This window comes from Zonotrichia leucophrys, chromosome 4, assembly GCF_028769735.1.
Source record: "Zonotrichia leucophrys gambelii isolate GWCS_2022_RI chromosome 4, RI_Zleu_2.0, whole genome shotgun sequence".
NCBI lineage: Eukaryota > Metazoa > Chordata > Aves > Passeriformes > Passerellidae > Zonotrichia > Zonotrichia leucophrys.
The window spans coordinates 33,519,416-33,540,025 of NC_088173.1; the positions used below are offsets into that span (position 1 = coordinate 33,519,416).

Genomic DNA, 20,610 nt, shown 5'->3' on the forward strand with positions numbered 1-20,610 from the left:
AAAATGCAAAGTTTCTGAATTTTCAACGCTGGTGGGCCAATTGCCAGTAACAAAAAAGCAATCTTTCAGAGTAAAAACTCTTGCTAGTTTGGCAGGCATCTAAAGAAAATTAAAAAAACCGCAATTTTGTGGCTAGTGTGCTATTTTTTTAAATAAAGAGCACAACCAATTGAATTGGAAATAAATAATTTACATCTAGGCTATCAGCATGTGCAAGCATTTCCAGCAAAGCAGAATTTAAATGGTCATGGTAACAAATGTGTCCCTAAAATGAGTTCTCTCTAAAATGGAAAGAATAGTAGGTCCTTAAATAACTACTAGTTGCTGCAATGTAGAAAGAAAACACCCCAAAAAATCTATAAATAAGCGCAAGTTAAAAACAGATGTAGGGATAAATAAGATGCACCAAAAAAAAAAAGGGACTACTGAGTTTTAACTTTTATTGCTATGAAAGTGAGAATTTTCTTTCTTATTTCTCCCATGTTCTTCTAATAGTAAATCACAACACATCATCCTCATCTACTGTGAACTGATGAGCCAAACTGAAAAAAGTAGTGTAGGATCTCTAGAGACTTGGCTAGCAGTCCAATTTTGCTCCCACTTAAATTGGTTGTTAAACAAAGTCAGAGCAACTCTTAACACTATGTTTTTGAAAATGCTAAATTCTGTGCATAAATAGTGGGTAGGATCCCTTTAAATAACCAGACATGTATTCTACAGTTCTTTTCAGCTTCTGTAATTTAGCAACTACCAGGCTCCTTCCAGAAGAGCAGCAGTGTTTGACTGAGATGATGCTGAGTGAACAAAAATTAGCTCTGAAGGCTGTTCCCAGAATCATGGTCCCATGGGCCAGCCACACACCTCAGTGTCATTCCGCTGGATGTCCTCTTCCAAGCTGACATCATTTCAATCTCAGTGCTCCTGGATGTTTTCCACATTACCTGTGTAGTGTAATGTCTCCAAGCTATTTATCTGAATGTGAATCTGGGGAAGAAAACCTCTCATGACTGATATCTCTGATTTGGGATGGAGACTATAAACAGTTTGTTACCCTGTGCATCTGCTCTATGTTTTGAAAATGCTCTAAGGACTTTATCACCAGGAGGGTTCCCATACAGTTGGGCCAAATTTGCTTTCCTTTGATTTCTGCTTAAGGTGAATACAGTCTTTCCACAGAAAGATCTTTTCTTACTCTCTTTTGGAGTCTGTGCAATTAACCACCAGAAGAATCCCAGGTTCCCTTGAAGAATACTCAGATTTATTCTCCATCTCATCCAAATGGCCAGGAAAATAAACTTTGGTCAGAGGGCAGGGAAAAAAAACCTAATCCATAGGAGCCTCAGGTTTTCTCCATACAGTAGTAATGAAGAGAGCACTAATGGATTTATTAAAGCATTCCAGAAAGTCACTGTCCCTATTTGTGCTAATCCACATCCAAACCAGGATACACATCTGATTCAAGGGTCAAAATACCTGAGCCCTTAGAAATGCATATTAGGCAGTTTCTATGTAGCTTTGGAAATACAAGCTATTATTTCTTGTTCATTTTGAAAATATGCTGTTGGCTGCTCCTCAAATCCTTTCTGAGCTTCAGGGTGCTGATGAAGACTGAGGGACCATAGCATACAAATTCTCTGTTGCAAAGGGTAAGGAATAAGGTTAAAATCTGCATTTCTTTTACTGTGGTGTTCTGCTCCCTCCCAAAATGCATGCATATTTTTGTCTTTGTCACCTTTAAATGTTCCCTAAACCACCCATGAATACATTGCAGAAAGACAGTATATTCACAAGAAAACAGCCATGAAAAGTGACGAGAAGTTTAAACAGATAAACTACAGGTCTTTCTGTTTGGTGTTCATTATCTCAGATGCAAGAAGTAGAATGAAATGTGACTGAGATCCATGATCAAGTGAGATTGGTCTCAAATTTCAAATAAATCCTTTTAGTCACTTTTGGATAGCAATTCTGCTCTTGCAAATTATTTTTTCTTCATAACACAATGGTTCATCCCAGACTTAGAGCTGAATTATTTCTAGAAGAATGACAGCACATTTTTAATATATCCTGAAAACTCTTCAGAAGGAAATAAGGATAAAGTGGGGGGGGAGGGGAAATTATTGACTGGATTTTAAAGAATATTCTCCTCTGCAATGAAGATAACAGTCTATCCTGTTCCTTTTTTAGATAAGGTTAGAGAATTCCACTTCATTTACATCTTCTCTGTAAACGTTGGTAAAAATTTCCCTCCTGCCACTACATTATACACAATTCTGACTAACAGTATTTTAAATTCACTTGTAATTAACCTTTAAGGGATTTTAGTTTGTCCTGACTGTAAAATCAACTTGTGCTTGAGCCTTAGCAGCTGTGCTTTGTAAGCCTTGGGATTTCTTTGTTTGAGAAAAATAATCCAAACTTCTGATATCTAAAACTATTACCAGAAAGCACATTTGCATCTCCGTTGCACAAAACACCACAACAACTTTTGGAACTTTCAATATTAAAAAGCATTTTAGAGCCTTTTCTGGGTCAGATATCTTCCTGTATATAAGCTTTGCCAACTACGGTAGAGTTAAATCCATCACATTAAAATGCAATAAATAATCTGAGCCTTGAAAAAAATTAGCTACAAGTCTCGCAGATTTGGAGGGAAGCAAGATTTATACATGAAAGGTATTTTGATGCCACGGCTTGCAGGATTCAGTTAGAGCGCTTGAAAGAACTACAGCTTATAAAGGCCACCAAACAGAAAGAAGGCTCCACAAGTTCTCTTTTTGGACAAGCACCCTGATTTATTTACTTTTTCCTGCTTGCCAACCTTTAGCTCTTCCATTTGATTCTACAGATGCCAAAAGAGGATACGTGTCTTGCCAGGTTAGCACATCAGGCAGAGAAACAGCAGCATAACTTCTTATGTTTTTTAAATCTGGTTTTTACCTGGTACTCAACAGTTGCACTCAGGCTTTGTGTCAGGCAAATGATGGTTCTCAGCTTTTCAAGAAGCCCGAACATTTTAAAAAACATTTAGAACCACTCCCCCACTTTAAAGAAGTTACACAGGCACAAATCTTCAGCAGAAGAGTGGCTTTATATGCCATGTCTGTTAGGATGTAAATCTGAATATACTCCCCAAAATGCACAGGATGTTTTCAGAGTGCCTATGGTTGATATGTCAAAAGAGGATGTAGTATTGATAGATCTGGAAAAAGGAGGCTGTGCCAGGCAGCACTGCTGTAGAAAGGTTTGAAATGTGCACTAAGATGTGAAAAGGGGCATGGAAAGAAATTTAAAATCAATTAAGGCTAGGCAGTGACATTCACTGGAGAAAAGGCTAGATACACATCACAAAACTGACCTCTAGAGTCCTGTCATCTCAACAGGGATGTCTGTCTGAAAAGGTAATGTAGCCTATTGGAAAATAAGAAATGCAGGGAAACATAGGCATAGATTCCAAGAATGCCTCCAAAATATTCTCTTTAATTTGTGCTGAACTCCCACCAACACAAGCAAAATTTCATCTACTGCCAGCATCCTTGCTCAAAGTGTTGCATGAGCAATTTCCATTCATCCATTCAGCAAAATCAAAACTTCCCATTTCCAGTGCTAGATTCCACTTGATTACCTAATTTATGAAGGACATATTTCCTCAGTGTACAATGACAACTTGATCTCTTACTTTGCTCCTTCACCCTTGCACTGTTTCTGGATCTTTTATTTCCTTAACCAGCTGTTTCAAGTGTTACTAGGCAGCACATACTCTCTGATACCCTTTCAATATCAAGCTTGCCTGCTGCACAGCAGACAATTGCTGCTTAGCAGCAATTATATGGAAACAATAAGGCTGAGTCTTAAAGCAGCTTAATATAAAATTAAATATAATTTTATCAGAAGATAGCATCCTGATAAAATCACAGGGATTTACTATAATTCTGTGTTCTCTGGAAGTCTGTGTAGAAGTGCTGGGGAGAAAAAAACCCACCAACAACAAAATCTGTTAAAAGAAACCAGGGAATTTTCTTGTTAAGAGAATAAAACATTGAACTTTATGACATTTGACAAAAATTACACTTTCTTTGGCCCCTGTGAATCAGACTGTCTTACAATTTTTTGCCTTCCATCCTTTCTGTCTTGGGTCTAACTTTCTTTCCTATCTGATTTTTCCTGCCCTGAGCACCAGAGAGCGTTGGCTTACATCCTCCCCTTGCCAGTTCACCTCTCCTTAGAATCTGCTCCAGACAGGCAAAACAACTCTTTTTTTTCTTCTTCATGTCACCTCATCTATCTCTTGTTTTTCATTTTTATTTTTCCCCCTCCTTCTTCACCCTGTTGCTTCCAATGCCCGGAAACAAAATCTAGAGAACCTGACACTGGACTGAGAATCTGAAGATTGTTGCATGACTAATTTGGGATTAGTAGTCTGATTTCCCTTACGCTTTGGTGATTATGACACTGACACCTTTTTGAAATGCTTTTGCATGATCTAAATGAAAGAGATTACACTTGAGTTCCCCCCACCCAATTTTTCAAGGTTAGAAGGCCCATTTCTGAGAATAACTCACATCACCAGAACTCCTTTACATCTCCTCTCTTTTCTGAAATGCTTCATGGCCCCCCTTCTCTTGCCCAAACTATTAATATGGAGACAACAGGCTCTGCTGGAGAGATACAGTGGGAAGCACAATACCACAGCCCAGTCCAGGGCAGACAAAAGAACACACAGCTGGTAGCATTAGTTTAATTGGAAGCCCTACAATGGGAAGAGCTGCCTGTGCTGCCCTGGATGAGCCTGGCATCCTTCCAAGCAAAGATATTACTGAGCAACACTGCTCAAAATCAGACCATCCCCCAAACCAAAAGAAATCTGTGAAAAGTAATCTGGGAGAGCTTTCTTTCCTGCAGTGCAAACAGCAAATATTCAGAGAATGTTCTGCTATGGGGACAGCTAAGCAACTATTTCAGTCTTTTAATGTGGCATTGCAGACAATGTTTCCCAAGTCGAAAAAGGTATACATTTATTTCTTAAAAGAAACCCTCCCAATAACAACAACAAAAAAAGAAACAAACAAACAACAACAAAAGAAAAAGGAGCCAATTATTCCAGATGAGTGAATCAAACAGAGCAACTTAAGAGCAAACAACACAAACGCCAGATCTTGCATTTGACACAAAAAAGGGAAACAGACCCTACATCAAGACAAAGAACTTTATATGAGAACAAGCAAAAAGCAAGGGAGGTGGTACATCAGTTGCAAAAAAATACATAAAAATACATGAAAAAACTGAGAAGTCTGTAGGAGTTCAGAGCATCAGTTCCATTAGCAACTTAGCCACTCAAGAAAACCTCAGATGAGTCAAAACAACTATCACCATTATTATCTGCTAAGAATAGACATTCTGCTTGTTTCACTGACTGACACACAGGAAAACAAGCATGAAAAGAATAAAAAAATCAACTACCTTTAACTTTTAGTTTTTATTTGCAGCTCTGAAAGTGCTTTGCAAAGATGCTCAGCATCTTCATCTCTATTTCAGAGAATAAAAAACCCCAGATGTGCCAAGAGGAGTTGCTTGCCCAAGGTCAAAAAGCAAAGCAAGAAAATTGTTTTCCGTGCCAAACTCAAACAAGCAAAAAGGCTGAAAATAAAGTTCTTTGTTGCAACTTTTCATTGTTTGTTTTGTGCATTAGTGTGCCATTGAAAGTGTTTTATGCTCTGAGCCCAATGTAACAATGCTTTATTAAAAGTAAAGATTTTGAAAGAAGGCAAGGCAACCTACAAAACAGAATTAAGTGACAAAGACTTTCAGACCCACAATGACCCCAGAGCAAGACCACTGTTGATTATGACAAAATACTGAGACACAAGTATGTAGTCAATGGAGAGTAAACGTGGAAAAGGAAACCAGAGCTGTAGGTGAGATACAAAGTATTGATGGATAACACAAAGTGCCAGCACACATGGAGAAGGCATTTTAAGCAGAAGTATTCGATAAAGGAGTAAACATTTTGCAAGGAAAACTACAGATGGGAGTTCAACAGAGGGAAATTGTAAGGTATTGAGGTAAGGGGGGGAGGACAGGGTGGAACTATGCATAGATAATTCAACTCCTGCGCTCATGATCATGAGTTTTGGAAAAAGATATAAATACTCATGTCAGAGGACTCCAGCATCTTTGCTCATATTATTTAAAAACACTCTCAATATGGTTTCTTTCATACCTTATGTGCAGTGTGATTGGCTCTAGCAACACCAGATAAGCCAGAGATTCAATAACAAGTATGCAAGACCTAAAAATCCAGAACAACACATTGACAAAGAGCTGAGGGTGCAATGCTGACATAGTGAAGATAAGAAATCAGAAATGTTAAAACAGTACTAGAGAAAGGCATGGGGAGAGCAAAAAAAGGGACAAAGGACTTTGCAAGCAACAACAATAAAGGAATATAACGAGGGATGACATCAGTTTTGAGGTAATAGAGAAGGATGTTAAATGCTAGTAAGTGATGAGACAGTAAGATGTGCAGCTGGGGAGTAATAAATCCTTTTAGATATCAGGGAGGAGGAGGTTGCTGCTGTGTGGGAGTAATGGAGGAGAGCAGAAGATACAGCAAGGGGGACCGTGACAGTGATACTGTACTGTATCTGCTGAAGTGCAAATAGCCAATGTATTGACAGACATGACAGCCAAAAGGGCACTGGGGAAAAATCAACTTGGGGCATGTTACAGACAAAGCAGCAGCTGGGCTTGGCAGCAGCTTCAGCATGTGAAGAGAAGGAGAGAGAAGACAAAATGTGCCTAAGACTCAGAGTCTATTTTTGCTTTCTTACTCCAGGAATAATAATGGTGCAGTGTTCCTTTAGTGCCAGTTGCAACCTTTTACTGAGATTGCTTTGACTGTAATGGCTGCAAGAGATGCCAGGAAAAGAAGGTAATGAAGCTTTTCTTTTCTCTTGACTTTTTCCAATGTCACAGAAAAAGAAATTTGCATAACTCCAAAATAGAAAATATACATTTTCAATAAGGACCATTTGAGTAACACTAAACACTTAACCGTAATTGAAACCAGCAGTTGTTCTAAACCTTTCACACCATGGTAAAATAGGATTGAAATGAAATTTAAAACCAGCTGTCATCATATTTCAAAAGTTCCCTACCTTCTCAGTGATTTCTCATGGGCAACTCCTTGCAGCACTGACTCTGTCCCTCTCCACAGCACAACCAACAAACTCCAACTCTCCTCACCCAGCTAACCCACTCTTTTGTAGCACTTGTTTTCTTATTAGACACAGCTGAGGCCTATTAAGGGCAGGCCTGTTCCTAATCTTTGGTGATTAGTACAGTTGCAACTCCTCGGGTGAGACTGCCTTCTGCACTATTTCTTACATTCTATCCCTCCACAAAAACCCCCTTCTGACACTGGAGAGACATGTCCAACAACAAACATGCTCAATGAACTGTTAGAAATCAATTGACACAAATCCTATTTGGAATCAGAGGCAAATCTTTCCTTTGCCTTTAAAGAAGCATTTTAAAATTGTATCTCTCCCTGACAAACACAAAACCATGTAGAAAGTGAAAAAAAAAACATTGGTCTCAGCTTCCAAACCTGGAGCAGAAGTTGTTTTGCTGGGCTATACAGCCCAAGACAGCAGTGCCACGTGCAGGATCACCATGTGGAGTGAAGCAGTAGGACTGCTGAGTCTGCTCACTAGCTTTTCCCTGAAATGGAAATTACCATTTTCTTCCTAGATCTCTTAAAATCTTTTAATTGCTATTGGATCAAAGCACTGGTGCTCACTATGTTGCTTCAGATACCAGCAAATCTATTTTTCCACTGAAGACTTTGCTCCTGTGGTGCAGCACTTCATGTATTTACTGACATGGGTTTTTTTTCTCCAGCTCTTCCATGCTGCCACAATAATTCCTCAAAACAAAAGTATTGACTCCACTACAGGATTCAGTCGTTTCTAGTCATTTTGCATTGGTATTACCTCTCAAGTAGCAATAGACTTGTTCTGTCACTACCAGATATGAAAGAGGGGAATCAGGCTTACTGTCTATATTAAGAGCTCCTAGTTGTGGATTGCACATAGTGTCATTCCCTTTGACTTGCTTTTTCCATGCATTTAGCTGGCATAGCTTGCAGGGATGCCCAGAAAATGGCAATAAACCAGATTGCCACACACCTTATGATCTGCAGTACTACAGGTATTGTTTGTGGGGAAGCACAAGAGGCAAAACCAAAGAACTGACATAAAAAGTACTATTTTCCTTCCAGCATGTCCAACACTTCATAAAAAACAAGGAAGTAGGGTTATTTACATTTTACCACAAGATCTGAAGGACATAACAGACAAAGCAGCACATCTGAAGAACTGGAGTTACAAAACCCTCTTATTCTGCCTAGTAAAACTCTGGTCCCTTCACAAGGAAAGTGGCACTCCAAATGCCTCTTTTATGTTTGAGTCCAGTGCATGCAACAAAAAAAAAAAAAGCTGATATTTCAGAAAGGCTTCCTTAAGACTGAGTAGGGCAGGATTTTCTTAAATCACATAAAAGCACTGCCAAGGATGTTGTAGCAAAGCCTACATGGTCTTTGTGCCATTGGCCTGGCCAAAGCACAGACACTGCCTACCTTTCCCACTGCCTCCCATTATTGTGTTGCAAGAGCTGTTCCACAGGAAAAAATAAAGAAGGTCAGTTTTCAGAAATTTCATTACAGATGACTAGCTGTCAAGAGTAAATAAATTCAAAATTCATTTTAACACATGAGTTTGCATAATTCTAATACATTATTCCTTTGTCTGCAAGTCTACTTCTGCAGAATTTGGATAAAACATGAGGCTTCAGCTTAGCAAATAGCCCTGATCTCAATTCACCAGTTTTGAAAGGTGTGAAGTTTTCTGACTTAGAAGAGTTATGCCTGATTTTCACTTAGGAATTAGTGAGGAGAGAGCCAAGCCTGTTCTTCCATTTCTCACGTTTTATGCAGTCAATTATCTTCCTTTGTGAGCAGGGGAATTTTATACTGTTATGTGCTAAGGAACTGTTTGTTAGCCAGTATTTTTCTTTCATTCTCTTCCCCTTGCTGCCTTTGATAACAGCTTATTTTTTAATTGCAATGTAGTGAATACACCGGAGATATTTTTTTTCCTAGCAGTTGGATGCATGCATTTTCTTATTTGTTCTGTCAGCAGCACCCATGCACACAAGTATCTATACACAGAAAATATGACATGACTGGCTCCAACTTCTCATGCGCAAAAATATTCTATGACAAGATGCATGGACCAAACACAAAACCAAGAGAAAAACACATCCTTCAACTTGAATAACATAGTCTCTATCATTTATGAAAGTTGCCTATACTTCTAAGTAATTAAGATAACCAATCACAGAAAATGTCTCAGGTCAATGCTTTGTAAAGCAAATGTTTAGCATTAGTGCAAGGGATGCCCAAAATCCAGTGTCTTTTTCCCCATAACAGAAAATTAAAGCCTTTATTAGCCTTAAGTTGACATATGAATTAATGCAGCTTTCATTCCTTGTTATTTTGTATGAAGGCAGATGAGCAATGTCAAACACTATGGAATAAAGTGATTTGCACATACATGAGGATTGTCAAAATGCCACACTCCCAAAGTAAGCAACAAAAGGTGAGACAGAGCAGGAAGGGGAAAAAGGAAATCCTCCTATTCTCAGTATCACAGTAATTTCTAGAGGCAAAACTAATCATTGTTAAAATCCAGGGATGTCAAATAAAGAATGGCAAAGAGTAAGCCTTGTATCTTCATGCGTCTCTTAAGTTTGCAAACATCAGGAACTTGCAGAGTACTTAAAACATGAAAAAAACTCCACAAACCCACAACTAACAAACAAAACAAAAACAAAAACACAACCCAGCCCTATTCTCAAACTTTACATATTTGAAAAATAAGGACAGCCAAGGAAATGCAGTCGAAGTCCTGTTAAAAGTGATTATTTTCTCAAAAGCTTCTTCCAGTAACACTTTTTCCTATTGGCTCAATTTTTTCTTCTACTGTTTTTTGCCAATTGGCACTTAAAGCATCCAAGGAGCTGAGGTTTTGGTGACAAGCTAAAATTGTGATTACAATTCCTTTTAAATTACTTGGGCATGCCTTCCAGGACTGGCATGACCAATATCCCTTAGCCCAACTCCTTTTTGAAAGGTCTTGCTTCTCCAAGAAATCCTTTTTCTGCAAAGGAGAGGCAGGTATAGAGCCTTGAACAGACCTCAAAGATGTACTTCAGCCTCTTGGGCCCATGGGCACCCACCCTCCCCAGTGGAACAAAGTCTCAGCCATGGTTTCACCATGGACCTTGTGCTTACCTCATTCTTGATGTTTCCCATAAAGACAATCGCCTATACCCATATTCCCCTGCTTACACTGGGATTTACAGTAAAGTCCTCTGGATCAACTTCCATGCAGGAACCTGGCAGATCAGTTCCTTTTTATTTCCAAGTACACATTCTTGGGAAGGTGTCCAAGTCTACCACCAAAAGACAGATTTGAGGATTTCATTGGAGAATGACAATGAAATGTACCACAAAAGCTCTTGGAGGTGGCAGGAAGTTTCAGGGGGCTGCAGTCCTCAAGCCTCTTCTGTCACCCATTCTAGAACCCAATCCAGCTTTTTCTCAAAAACAACAAACAAGCATGTTTTGCAGACCACAGCTGTACCACTGAGGTACAATTCCCAAAGTAATACATGCCACTGCTCTGTAATCACACGCTGAGATGCTGCTGTTTCACATGTTTCTAACAGCTAAAGAACAGCTTTCTCCATATGCTAATTTTTTCTCTATACCTGGGAGTATAACAGAAATAGAAACTCCTCTGGCTGCAGAATATGCAAACTGCCCACTGCCTTGGGTCCTTGTCTTTTTGCTGCTAATAGGAGCTGGCACAGGCTCATGGATTCACACTTGCATATCCTGCTGCAGAGTTAGGAACTACTCTCCTTTCACAAAGAAGACTATAGCACATAATGCTGTTTTGGTGGACTGATACCATTGCTTCATTTTAAATAGATACCTCTCCAAATGGAGTTGCTACCAGCACTCTTGTTTTGAAAAATAGATTAGACAAAAAAAATACATTTTATAGAACAGGAAGAATGATAAAATTAATAGGGCAACTGTTCAAAAGACAGGCTGCGACCACTTTCCTTCAGTTGGAGGAGGATTAGCAATTCTGCAAATCAGAAACCTGACTACTTCAAATGAGGGGATTTTCAAACAGCATGTCCCTATGATGTTTGGTAAGCCTGGACAAACTAGATCAGGGAAAATTCCACAAAAAGACAGACAGCATGGCCCTGAGGAAGCAGACAGCTGTGGAGGAGCAGGAGGAACTGCTGGCTGGCAAAGATCACTTTTTCTTTGTCTTTGCCATTAATAACAAAAAGCCACTTTTCTGTACACATTCATTTTAAACCCTAGCCAAGGGTCACCCCAGCTTTCTTGATTTTATTGTTTTCACCATACAACTTCCAAATCCAGTTCCACTTGGTTTTCCAAGGTGGCATGACAGTAATGGGTCCCTGCAAGATGCACTACAAATTGTCAGAATTTAAAGAAACTAGAGAATAGCTCTTACAAGTTGAACTAAGCTAGCATATACCCATAGCAGTCTGAATTACAGGGAACAAAAATCCAACCAGTCCAATGCAGGCAGGCACACTGTGGTTAGATGTTTACTTAGTATTCTCCAATTTTCTCTGTACTATAATATTAAAAGAAGGAGACTTTGAGGTGTCGTATAATTAATTTCATCTATTCTGGTCAAGCACTACAGATATGTTTAGGGCTATATAACAGAATATGGAATTGAAAGTAAAGCCTTGATTACCTTTTTTTGGGAAGTCCATCATTATCACTAGAGTTGTTCCAGGCAGGACGGGTAAAACACTAAGAATAGACCGGTTGCTGTAGGATTTTAACTATTGTGTTAGACAGTATTTTAAAAGACTTAAGCCAGGACTTCTACATAACTCTGACCAGCAGTTGTCTCTGCAAGCAAAGGTCACCAGCTTTTCATCCAGAGGGCTGCTGAGATGTTCAAATTCCTGAATTAAATTGCTTCACATCTATCCGTTCACATAAACGTTTCCCTTTAGCACAGTGGTAGAGCAAATGGGTAAAGTGCTCTGCCTTTATGTGATAAGCCCTTGCCACAAAAGCAGATACTGGGAATTTTTTCTTTAATTATTAAAACAGTTTTTGTGGCCCTATTTACTTGGAGAGACTCACCACTTGAAATCCCTACACACATAATCGACACATAGCAATTGAAGCCGTTGTTGAGGACATAGAGGATTTGAACCCAGTTTTCTTCTTTACTTAACAACACCACCTCATGTGACCCTGGATTATTCTGGGTAGTGAAGCCCCAAGTCTGCCTCTCTGACCACTCCACTTTGCATAGGCTGCTCACACACGTAATGGATCATGGGCTGCAACCCAGGGGTCCAGCAGCCTGCTCTTCTCCCATCAGACACTTTGTCCTTCTGATTAGGAGAGATATAAGTTGAAATCCTCTGAGGCAGAAAAGAATTTGTGCCTCCTATATCCTGACTGTGTGCACAAATCACTCATCTATCATGTAAAAACAGAAAATACCCTATTTTAGAAATTTGGCATATTTAGACTCCCATCTTTCTTGCTACTTCTTACAACAACTTCAGACAAACCATTATGCTTTGGATACAGCAGATACCTCTGGCCTATTGGGGTTTTTTTCTTATTTCATTCTTTTAATGTCTTCTTTTCAGCAAACCATGAAGTCTATTTGCACACAGGCATGAAATCCCACATTATCCAGGCAGTCTTCAGTAGGCTGCTGAGCAGATCTATGGAACATATAACCAGCAAGCATCTTAAAGGAAAGGAAGCACAATTGTGTCCCTCTGGAATCCATGCTCAAAACCCAACAAATAGACAATCTTCAAATCCAGCAGTATAGAGATTCCTATGGTGATACTTTACACAGATTTTGAAAGACAGATGAGTATTATTTAATTTATTTAGTTTAGGGTAGGTAACAATATAAAATCAAAGCAAGCACAACAGGATTGGATGTTTAAACATTATTTGGCCATTTTCTAGAATGCTAGAGAGAGTACACTGATGAGGAGTTGTCTAAGAAGTCTCATTTTGTTATACAAATTAAAATCAACCCAAATAAAAACCTGTCTAAACATAAGAAAAAATTGCAATCCAAACAAAAAATGCCCCACCCCCCCAAAAAACCCACAACAACAACCAAAACAAACACCATCCACCCCAGCAATACTTTAAGGATTATATCTCAAAATAAACTCTTCAAAGATTTTCTTCCCACACCGAAAAAAAAAACTTACAGAAACCAGGCACACTTCATGCCACACTAATTAGGGGAAAAAAAAGTCTATACATGAAAAACCTCACTTTAGGTAGTTACAGGAATCTATTCCTCTAAATCTGCTATGCTTTTATCCCTTGCTGAGCTGAAATTTCTTGGCTTCTGCATTTTATGAGATGGACATGCTTTTAAGCAGGGACCACAAATGAGCACATACAGCTTTATTAATGAGACAGTGATAACAGATACTGAACTTAGAGTTGCATGGGAGACAATTTACCTCACCTACATTTTTGAGATTTCACTAATTTCTATTGCTTTGCATCTGAACAACACCAATACAGCTAAAAGATTTGCTGTCAAAAACATTAAACCTACAAAAAACTTCAAATCTTCTCCATATTTACTGAAAGAGTGCAGGAGAACAAGAAAAAAGCTAAAAGGATCAGTAAGTATGTATTTTTCTAGACTGAAAATGCTGCAATAATGAAAGACTGAACCAGGGTCATCCTGCAATAAACTAGAAAAAAATATTCATGGCACTCATCTAAGATGAAGGGAAACAAAAAAATCCCTTAAAATATAAACAGAAAACTAAATATTTTACATCATTCCACCATGTTAGCCTGCTAGGCTACTTTGGGGCAAAAAGAATCCATTGTGGGCCTGCATAATTTTTAAATAAGCTCTGCTGGAGCATCCACAATAGCTCAGCTTTTACATATAATGTAAAACCAGCACGATTTCCATTGGCAATAATTAATTTCTTCTAAGTGGATAAACTGGGGCAATTTCAAAGCTAGCATAAGCAAATGGAGCTGCACACTGCTATGGAATTGTTTAAAAAATCCACTGTGCTTTCATTTGCCCTCTTTTTCCTTGGTACCATTTTTCCTGGGGGAAAGCTGCCTTATCCAATTACACTAACTAGAATGATAAGAGAACTAGTAAACCTACCTGATAGTACTGCTCTGTATCAGCTGGGATATACTGCTCAGTACTTTGAGGTTAAGTAAAGCACTGTGTAGCATCAGGAGAATCATATTAGATTGCTGGAGGTAAAACTGCTTCTAATCCTAACAGAGAGGCTTCATCACTCCTGGTTATCCCTCAGGAAGCAGGGGATAATAACATCAAGGTTGCTTTCCTCCTCACTTACTACACTCAGGCTGTTTCAGGTTGCTGAGTCATTGAATAAGATCTAACCCTTCAGATCATCCTTAAACTGTCACATTTAATTACAACTTTCTTGTCACCTCGCTTCTTTGTCATCCTTCTCTCATCAAAAGCAAGCCTAGATATTGAACCTCAGAACAGCACCTTTTTTTCCTGCTTCCAAAACAAACCCTGGCACAAAGAATATTTTTACTTCTTAGTCGTTTGGGCACGTCCCTAGTCTAAGCGCATTTACTAAAAAAAACTTACAAAAAAGAATCAGAAATCCATCTTGATTTTTATTTTTTTATAATGATTGCTTAAATGTCTGCAAGGTATTGGCACACTTACTGCTTCGTAACATCTCTATCAGGAACTTATAAAGGGAATGTTTGTTAAAAACCCACACATCTAAACAACTTCAGCAGGTTGGGAAAAAACAGATAAGAAAAAAGGGAAGCAGGGAAGAAAATGTTAATTTATTTTTTCCCCACTCCCTTTGGCATTTGTTGAGAGGCTTTAGAGGAATCAATATTTTCAGATTTATAAGGAAAGCAAGCGGGGGGCCCCAAATTTCATGGCCTTTACAGAAGCAGCCTTCCTGTTAGCTCCACTAAGGAAATGTCAGATCATGATGACAGCCCCCATCAGCAGCTACCCGAGAGCCATCACGTTGGCTAAATAGCCTGGAATAGGGGATCTGTGCGAATCATCAGCTGGAAAGTGCTGAGAAGCTGTCAAAAAAACAACCCCAAACCCAAAACACATACACAAGGCACTGTGTTGTTTTAGCCAGGAGTGAATAGAGGAATAGGTCTTCTAGTTATAAATTATTTTTGGTATCAAAGAGAAGTGATGTGCCAAGGCTTTCTCCCTAAATAACATCCCCCTGCAGAGCAAACAGAGGCAGTGACTGCTCTTGCTCACTCACTGGCTGTGAGGTGGCTGGCCATGATGTGCCAAACCCGACTTCAGGAGCAAAATCTTCTCTGTAGGAAACAGTGACTGATGTTTGACCACAAACACCATAGTAGCCTTCTCACAGAGAAAACCAAGTGCAGAAATATTGCATCTCTTAAAATCAGAAAGCTGCGTTGATTTTTAGCTTAAAAGAGGGGGGAAAACAAACTGAGAACAAAATTCATGAAAATGCTTATTAGTTACAAATGCTCTATTAGATCATCTGGGCAAAACCCACAAAACAGCAACTCATGAGAATGGTAGTTGGCCTGAGTGCGGGCCAATCAATCCATTATAATTTAAGTGCAAGCTGCTCTGGTAGAGGCATTCGTTTCCTACCACATCACATTTGCCAGCTTGGGGCAGGGGGGACTGTTGGAACCAGAGATCTCCAGGGCTGGGGCTTGCCAATGACTTGCAGATACCAGGGAGAACCTTGTTCATCATATGCAATGATTTGTCAAAATGTCCCACTTGTATAGCACATGAGAAATGTTCACTTCTCAGAACAAGTGATTTCCTAGGAGAAGGGGTATCTAGATTATATATTCTCATAACATCTAGGCTATAAGAAATGAAATTTTAAAAAAAGGCTGCCAAGCCAAGACATACTAACTCTCATGAAAATGCATTTCTCAAACAGCCCACCACACCCACCAAGATGTGACAAAATGTAATAGATTCCTTTCCAGAATGACAGACAAATAGTTTTCTTTTAAAAACAGATTTTGGGGGTGGGGGAGCTGAGAGGAATATAACCAAGTAAACATACATATTACCGAAAAAATTCACGAAAATCAAAGTGCAGAAGGAATCATCCCCATGTCCAGAAGAAGATGGCAGTAAATCCTGCATTCATTAACAGCCAGCTTATGGCTTGCCAACTACCTGAACTTTTTCCAAATGCTTTAGCTAGCTCAAATTTGACTGCAGTCCATTTTGGCCACAAATTTAAAAATATGTCCTTCCGTTCATGTATATTGCAATAATTTTGTAAGTGCTTGAGCCAGGCATTACAATTACAACATGCATTACTCAAGCATTTATGTGCTCTATTTAGTTATTTTTATCACATTCATGCATGCAAGTGTACATCTCAAATAATTTAGACCACATCAATTTCAATTCATTTAAAGCACATAAATCCTCTTTGTTCGCTCCAGAAATTAGTACACTAAGAGATTCCTTATCCAGCAATGGGAAACCTTTATTGAAATGCCTTATTTTTAAGGCAATCTGTGTTTTTTCTTTAGCTTAACTGGCAGGCACAGAATCATAGAATGGGTCAGGTTGGAAGGCACCACAGTGTGTCATCTGGTCCAAACTCCCTGCTCAAGCAGGGTCACCCTGCACAGAGCACATGGCACAGCATTGCATCCAGACGGTTCTTGAATATGTCCAGGGAGGGAGAATCCATAACTTCTCTGGGCAATCTGTTCCACTGCTCAGCCACTATTTACCACAGCTCACTGGCAGTAAACATTCATGTTCATCATGTGTATTGTAACAAATCTCGCTTAAACTGAATTCTGACATTTTCTACTAGAAATTCTCAGCTCACCACAGATCTCTTCCACACCACTAATGAGTTTCAGCAGTGAAAAATTATATTCTATACAGTTTTTTCTCACTCATCATCTCAATATCTATTTTCTTCACTATTTCCTGCTGAGTATCCTTTTAAAGTTTAAATCATCTTTTGACATAATAGACAGCCAAGTATTTCAATAAAAAACAAACAAACAAAAAAAAAAAACCAAAAAAAAAAACCGAACACGAAACCTTCCAAGATCAAACCCCCAAATACTACTGGAGAAGGGAAAGAGACATTAAACAGGAGATGTGTCTACAACAAATCAAGTTATCTTAGCTTAAAGGCTTGGGCAGTTAATGTTAAAGGCAGAGGGTGATTCAATCCATAAGCAATTTTTAATAGGAAGTGTTTTTGGAACTAAGCCATCCTCTTGACACCTCAGCCTTGACCTGTTAGAGAAATGCTCCAGTCCCCTCATCACCTTTGTTGCCCTCTGCTGGGCCCACTCCAGGAGCTCCATGTACCAGAACTTACAAATGGCTGTTAGCCATGATCACACCATCAAAGAGCCACAACTCTCTTCACCCTCATGAACTTACCCATAACCAGCTTTTCCTTTGAACAGACAGCGCTTACCAAATACAGAGCAGGCTAGAAATACACAAAAGACTGTAAGCAGCATCCAGCTTGGGGCAAAGTATGGGTACAAAGTCCCAAATTTCCCCTCTTCTGTGTGGATATTCACAGCCTGCCTCTCTGCATAACCAACTATTTCTCCACAGGTGTTTGATTCAGAAGGAGAACTGTCCCACTTTGCTGGTGTCACTTCAGTTTGAACCGTGGCACATGCGGCTATCAAAGTGGCTACAATCTGCAAAGTATTTGGCTAGACTCCACAGAGAAAAGCAGAGAGAAATTGGACAAAGCAGCTCTTTAGAGTCACGTTTCTAGCTTTGGGTGTGACAAATCCTGTAACACTTCAGCAGTAACAAATATATTATCTAGCTGTATTATTGTATGTTGCAATGTTTTGCAATTGTCTAACCTGGTGTCAGTAATGATATAGAAACAGATTAAGTGTCATGAAAACTGCAGCACTTTTCCCATCAACAACCTCCCTATCTTTTTGTTTGATTACTGTCAGACTCTATTTGTAAAATCTTATTTTAGTAGAAGGAATGTAAAAAAAAAATTGTGGTTACTTCTTCCAAAGTATATCTGAAATGCCAAATTGTGTATTTTGTTTCAGTGGCATCAGAAATTTGACTAAATTGCCCATCAATAATTAAGGGTGGAAGAGGAGACTACAATATTTTCTGAATCTCAGTGGTGGCATTTTCCTCTTCACATGGGTAATAAACACAGTATACACTTGACATGTGCTATAGAGAAGTTTGTGATTATTGATAAAAACAATATGATACACAATAAAACAGAGGATGACAGCCATGATCAGAGCAGCCCTATGAAATGTCAAGTCAGGTCTGAAAAGCCCAAGATCACAGGCTCAAAGAATCAGTTAGGCTGGGAAAGACCTCCAAGATCTTCACGCCCAGGCTTTGACTGATCACCACCTTGTCAACCAGACCATGGCACTGAGTGCCACATCCAGTTGTTTCTTGAACACTGCCAGGAATGGTGATTCCTGATGTCTTAACATAATGCAAATCTTTCACTTAAATACAGTTTTAGATTGAATTCTTTATATTGAGGAACAATATTCTTCCCTATAATGAAAAATCTATTTTTACATGGTATAAAGCTATGAAATAGAAGAAGTTCACAGGGGTGTTACCAATCATTCCAATACTTCTTGAAACAGTAATTCACCTATTTAATAAAAATTTCTAAAATTTTGCCATCACTTTCCATCTCTGTTTCCTTCCCTCCTCCTCCTTCTACTTTTTTAATTAAAGCTTCTAAGGAACACTTATTGAAAGGTCTTTTATCCTCTTATTGCTTTTTTAATTCTTTACCTTAGTCCTTTTATACTCCTCCTTAATCATGAATGCAAATAAAATTCAAAAGTGTAATCAGCAGCTGCCTAAGGAGAGCACAGAGCTCTGTTGCCATGGGAACAGCCCAGTCAGTCCTTGACCAGCTGAGGAATCACACCTTCCTTCCTGCCTCATTCCTTGTGCCATCCCTCACCCCTTTGGGCTTCCCACCACACTTGCTTCCCTGGGAGATGGAATATCTGACAACAAATATTCTCCTTTGTTCCAACGACAAACAATCACCAACACAAAGTCCTTTTACATGCAAAACCAACCAGCAGCACTGGTTTGAGCACTGGTCTCCCCCACCCAGCATCATCCGAGGGCTCACGACTCCTTTTCTACCCTGGGTTGATTTGCCAAAGTACATCATCAATTACATCAACAGCTCCCATCATTTTAGGTGCAGCAAGCAGCTAGTCATGCCGCCAAAGTAACAGAGCACTTGATTTTACTCCAGTTATTAACAGGAGATGAAACTAGACTGACAATCCTGCAACATTAAAAGGCAAAAGTTTGCAATTTGAGAGAGGTACTTCCAGCTACAAGACACCACAGCACCTAGACCTTCCTCAGAGTGACTATTCCTTACTAAAGAGCCCTCAGTGGTGCTGGATCACTGCAAGAAAATTAATATATCCAACCCTCCATGCATTATATTTCCTATGTATATGACTTTGAGGACAATTCTTCTAACATTCTGCGTTTCCCGCTGCTCACTGCTTTGCTGAGGTTCTTGCCATGCTTTGACACCTTGTCAATGTAAATAGCTCAGCCAAGTGTTTCCAACAGAGGGATAAAAATGTCACTGGATTGTTACTGAAAATCTCCAGACACGGTTGGTTAAGATCTACTTCAGATAAAATGCAAATATCTGAAGTGGAAAGCTCTGATAATGATGGCCAGTTTTGTCTTATTTCTACATTTTTCATCACAGCTGGAGCTTTTGCCCAGCATTTGATAAATGTCTGACTCTTCTATTGTTTTTGGCAAGAGCACTGGAACTCAACAAATTGCAAATATGCTTGAGACATCCAACACTAATTAAACTTTTCAATAAATAAATGGGAAAAACTTTAATCTTATGAACTCAGAGAGAATCCTCAGGGGAACAGCTGTTGTCATAACTGGATATTTATATCACATAGATATTTCAACTCAGACACACATAGATAAATACATATATTCAAGAAAAAAACGAAAACAAAATAATAACTAGAAAAACAGCAATTTCCTTCTTTTTATCTTTATCTAGAAACTACATTCAATGTCAAAGTCTAAAATTTCTTCCTCACTTAAGACTTGGTTAATTGCACTTTTACCCCTTGGCACTTGTGCCAAGGCACAATGTGCCTTCATTAAACGCAATAATAAAATGTCCCAATTAGGCCACAGCCCCACAGCCACCTCCATTCACTCTCATTATGCCAAATCAGTCTCACCAGAGATGTCCCAACTCCAGTCAGTCTGTTCTAATGAAACAAAAGAAAATCACTCAGGATGCCTCCGCGTACCTTTAGGAGAAGGCAAATCTGAAATACACCATGTTTCCTTGCTGAGTGAATTTAATTCCGAGACAGTCCCAATTATATTTCTGGGA

At 39.0% G+C, this 20,610-nt stretch overlaps 1 protein-coding gene across 8 annotated transcripts in view; it reads right to left on the minus strand.

The window, feature by feature from the left end:
- GRID2 (glutamate ionotropic receptor delta type subunit 2) overlaps window positions 1-20,610 on the minus strand; it is a 677,007-nt gene that overhangs the window by 287,354 nt on the left and 369,043 nt on the right. The window contains exon 1 of one of the 8 annotated variants that reach the window (XM_064711072.1): window positions 7,155-7,261. The exons of 6 other annotated variants lie outside the window; for them this stretch is intronic. The gene's annotated coding sequence lies outside the window, so the exon portion shown is untranslated. Of the gene's footprint in view, window positions 1-6,217; window positions 6,239-7,154; window positions 7,262-20,610 lie in introns of those variants that run through there. One more of the 8 variants, XM_064711073.1, reaches the window with a different exon arrangement.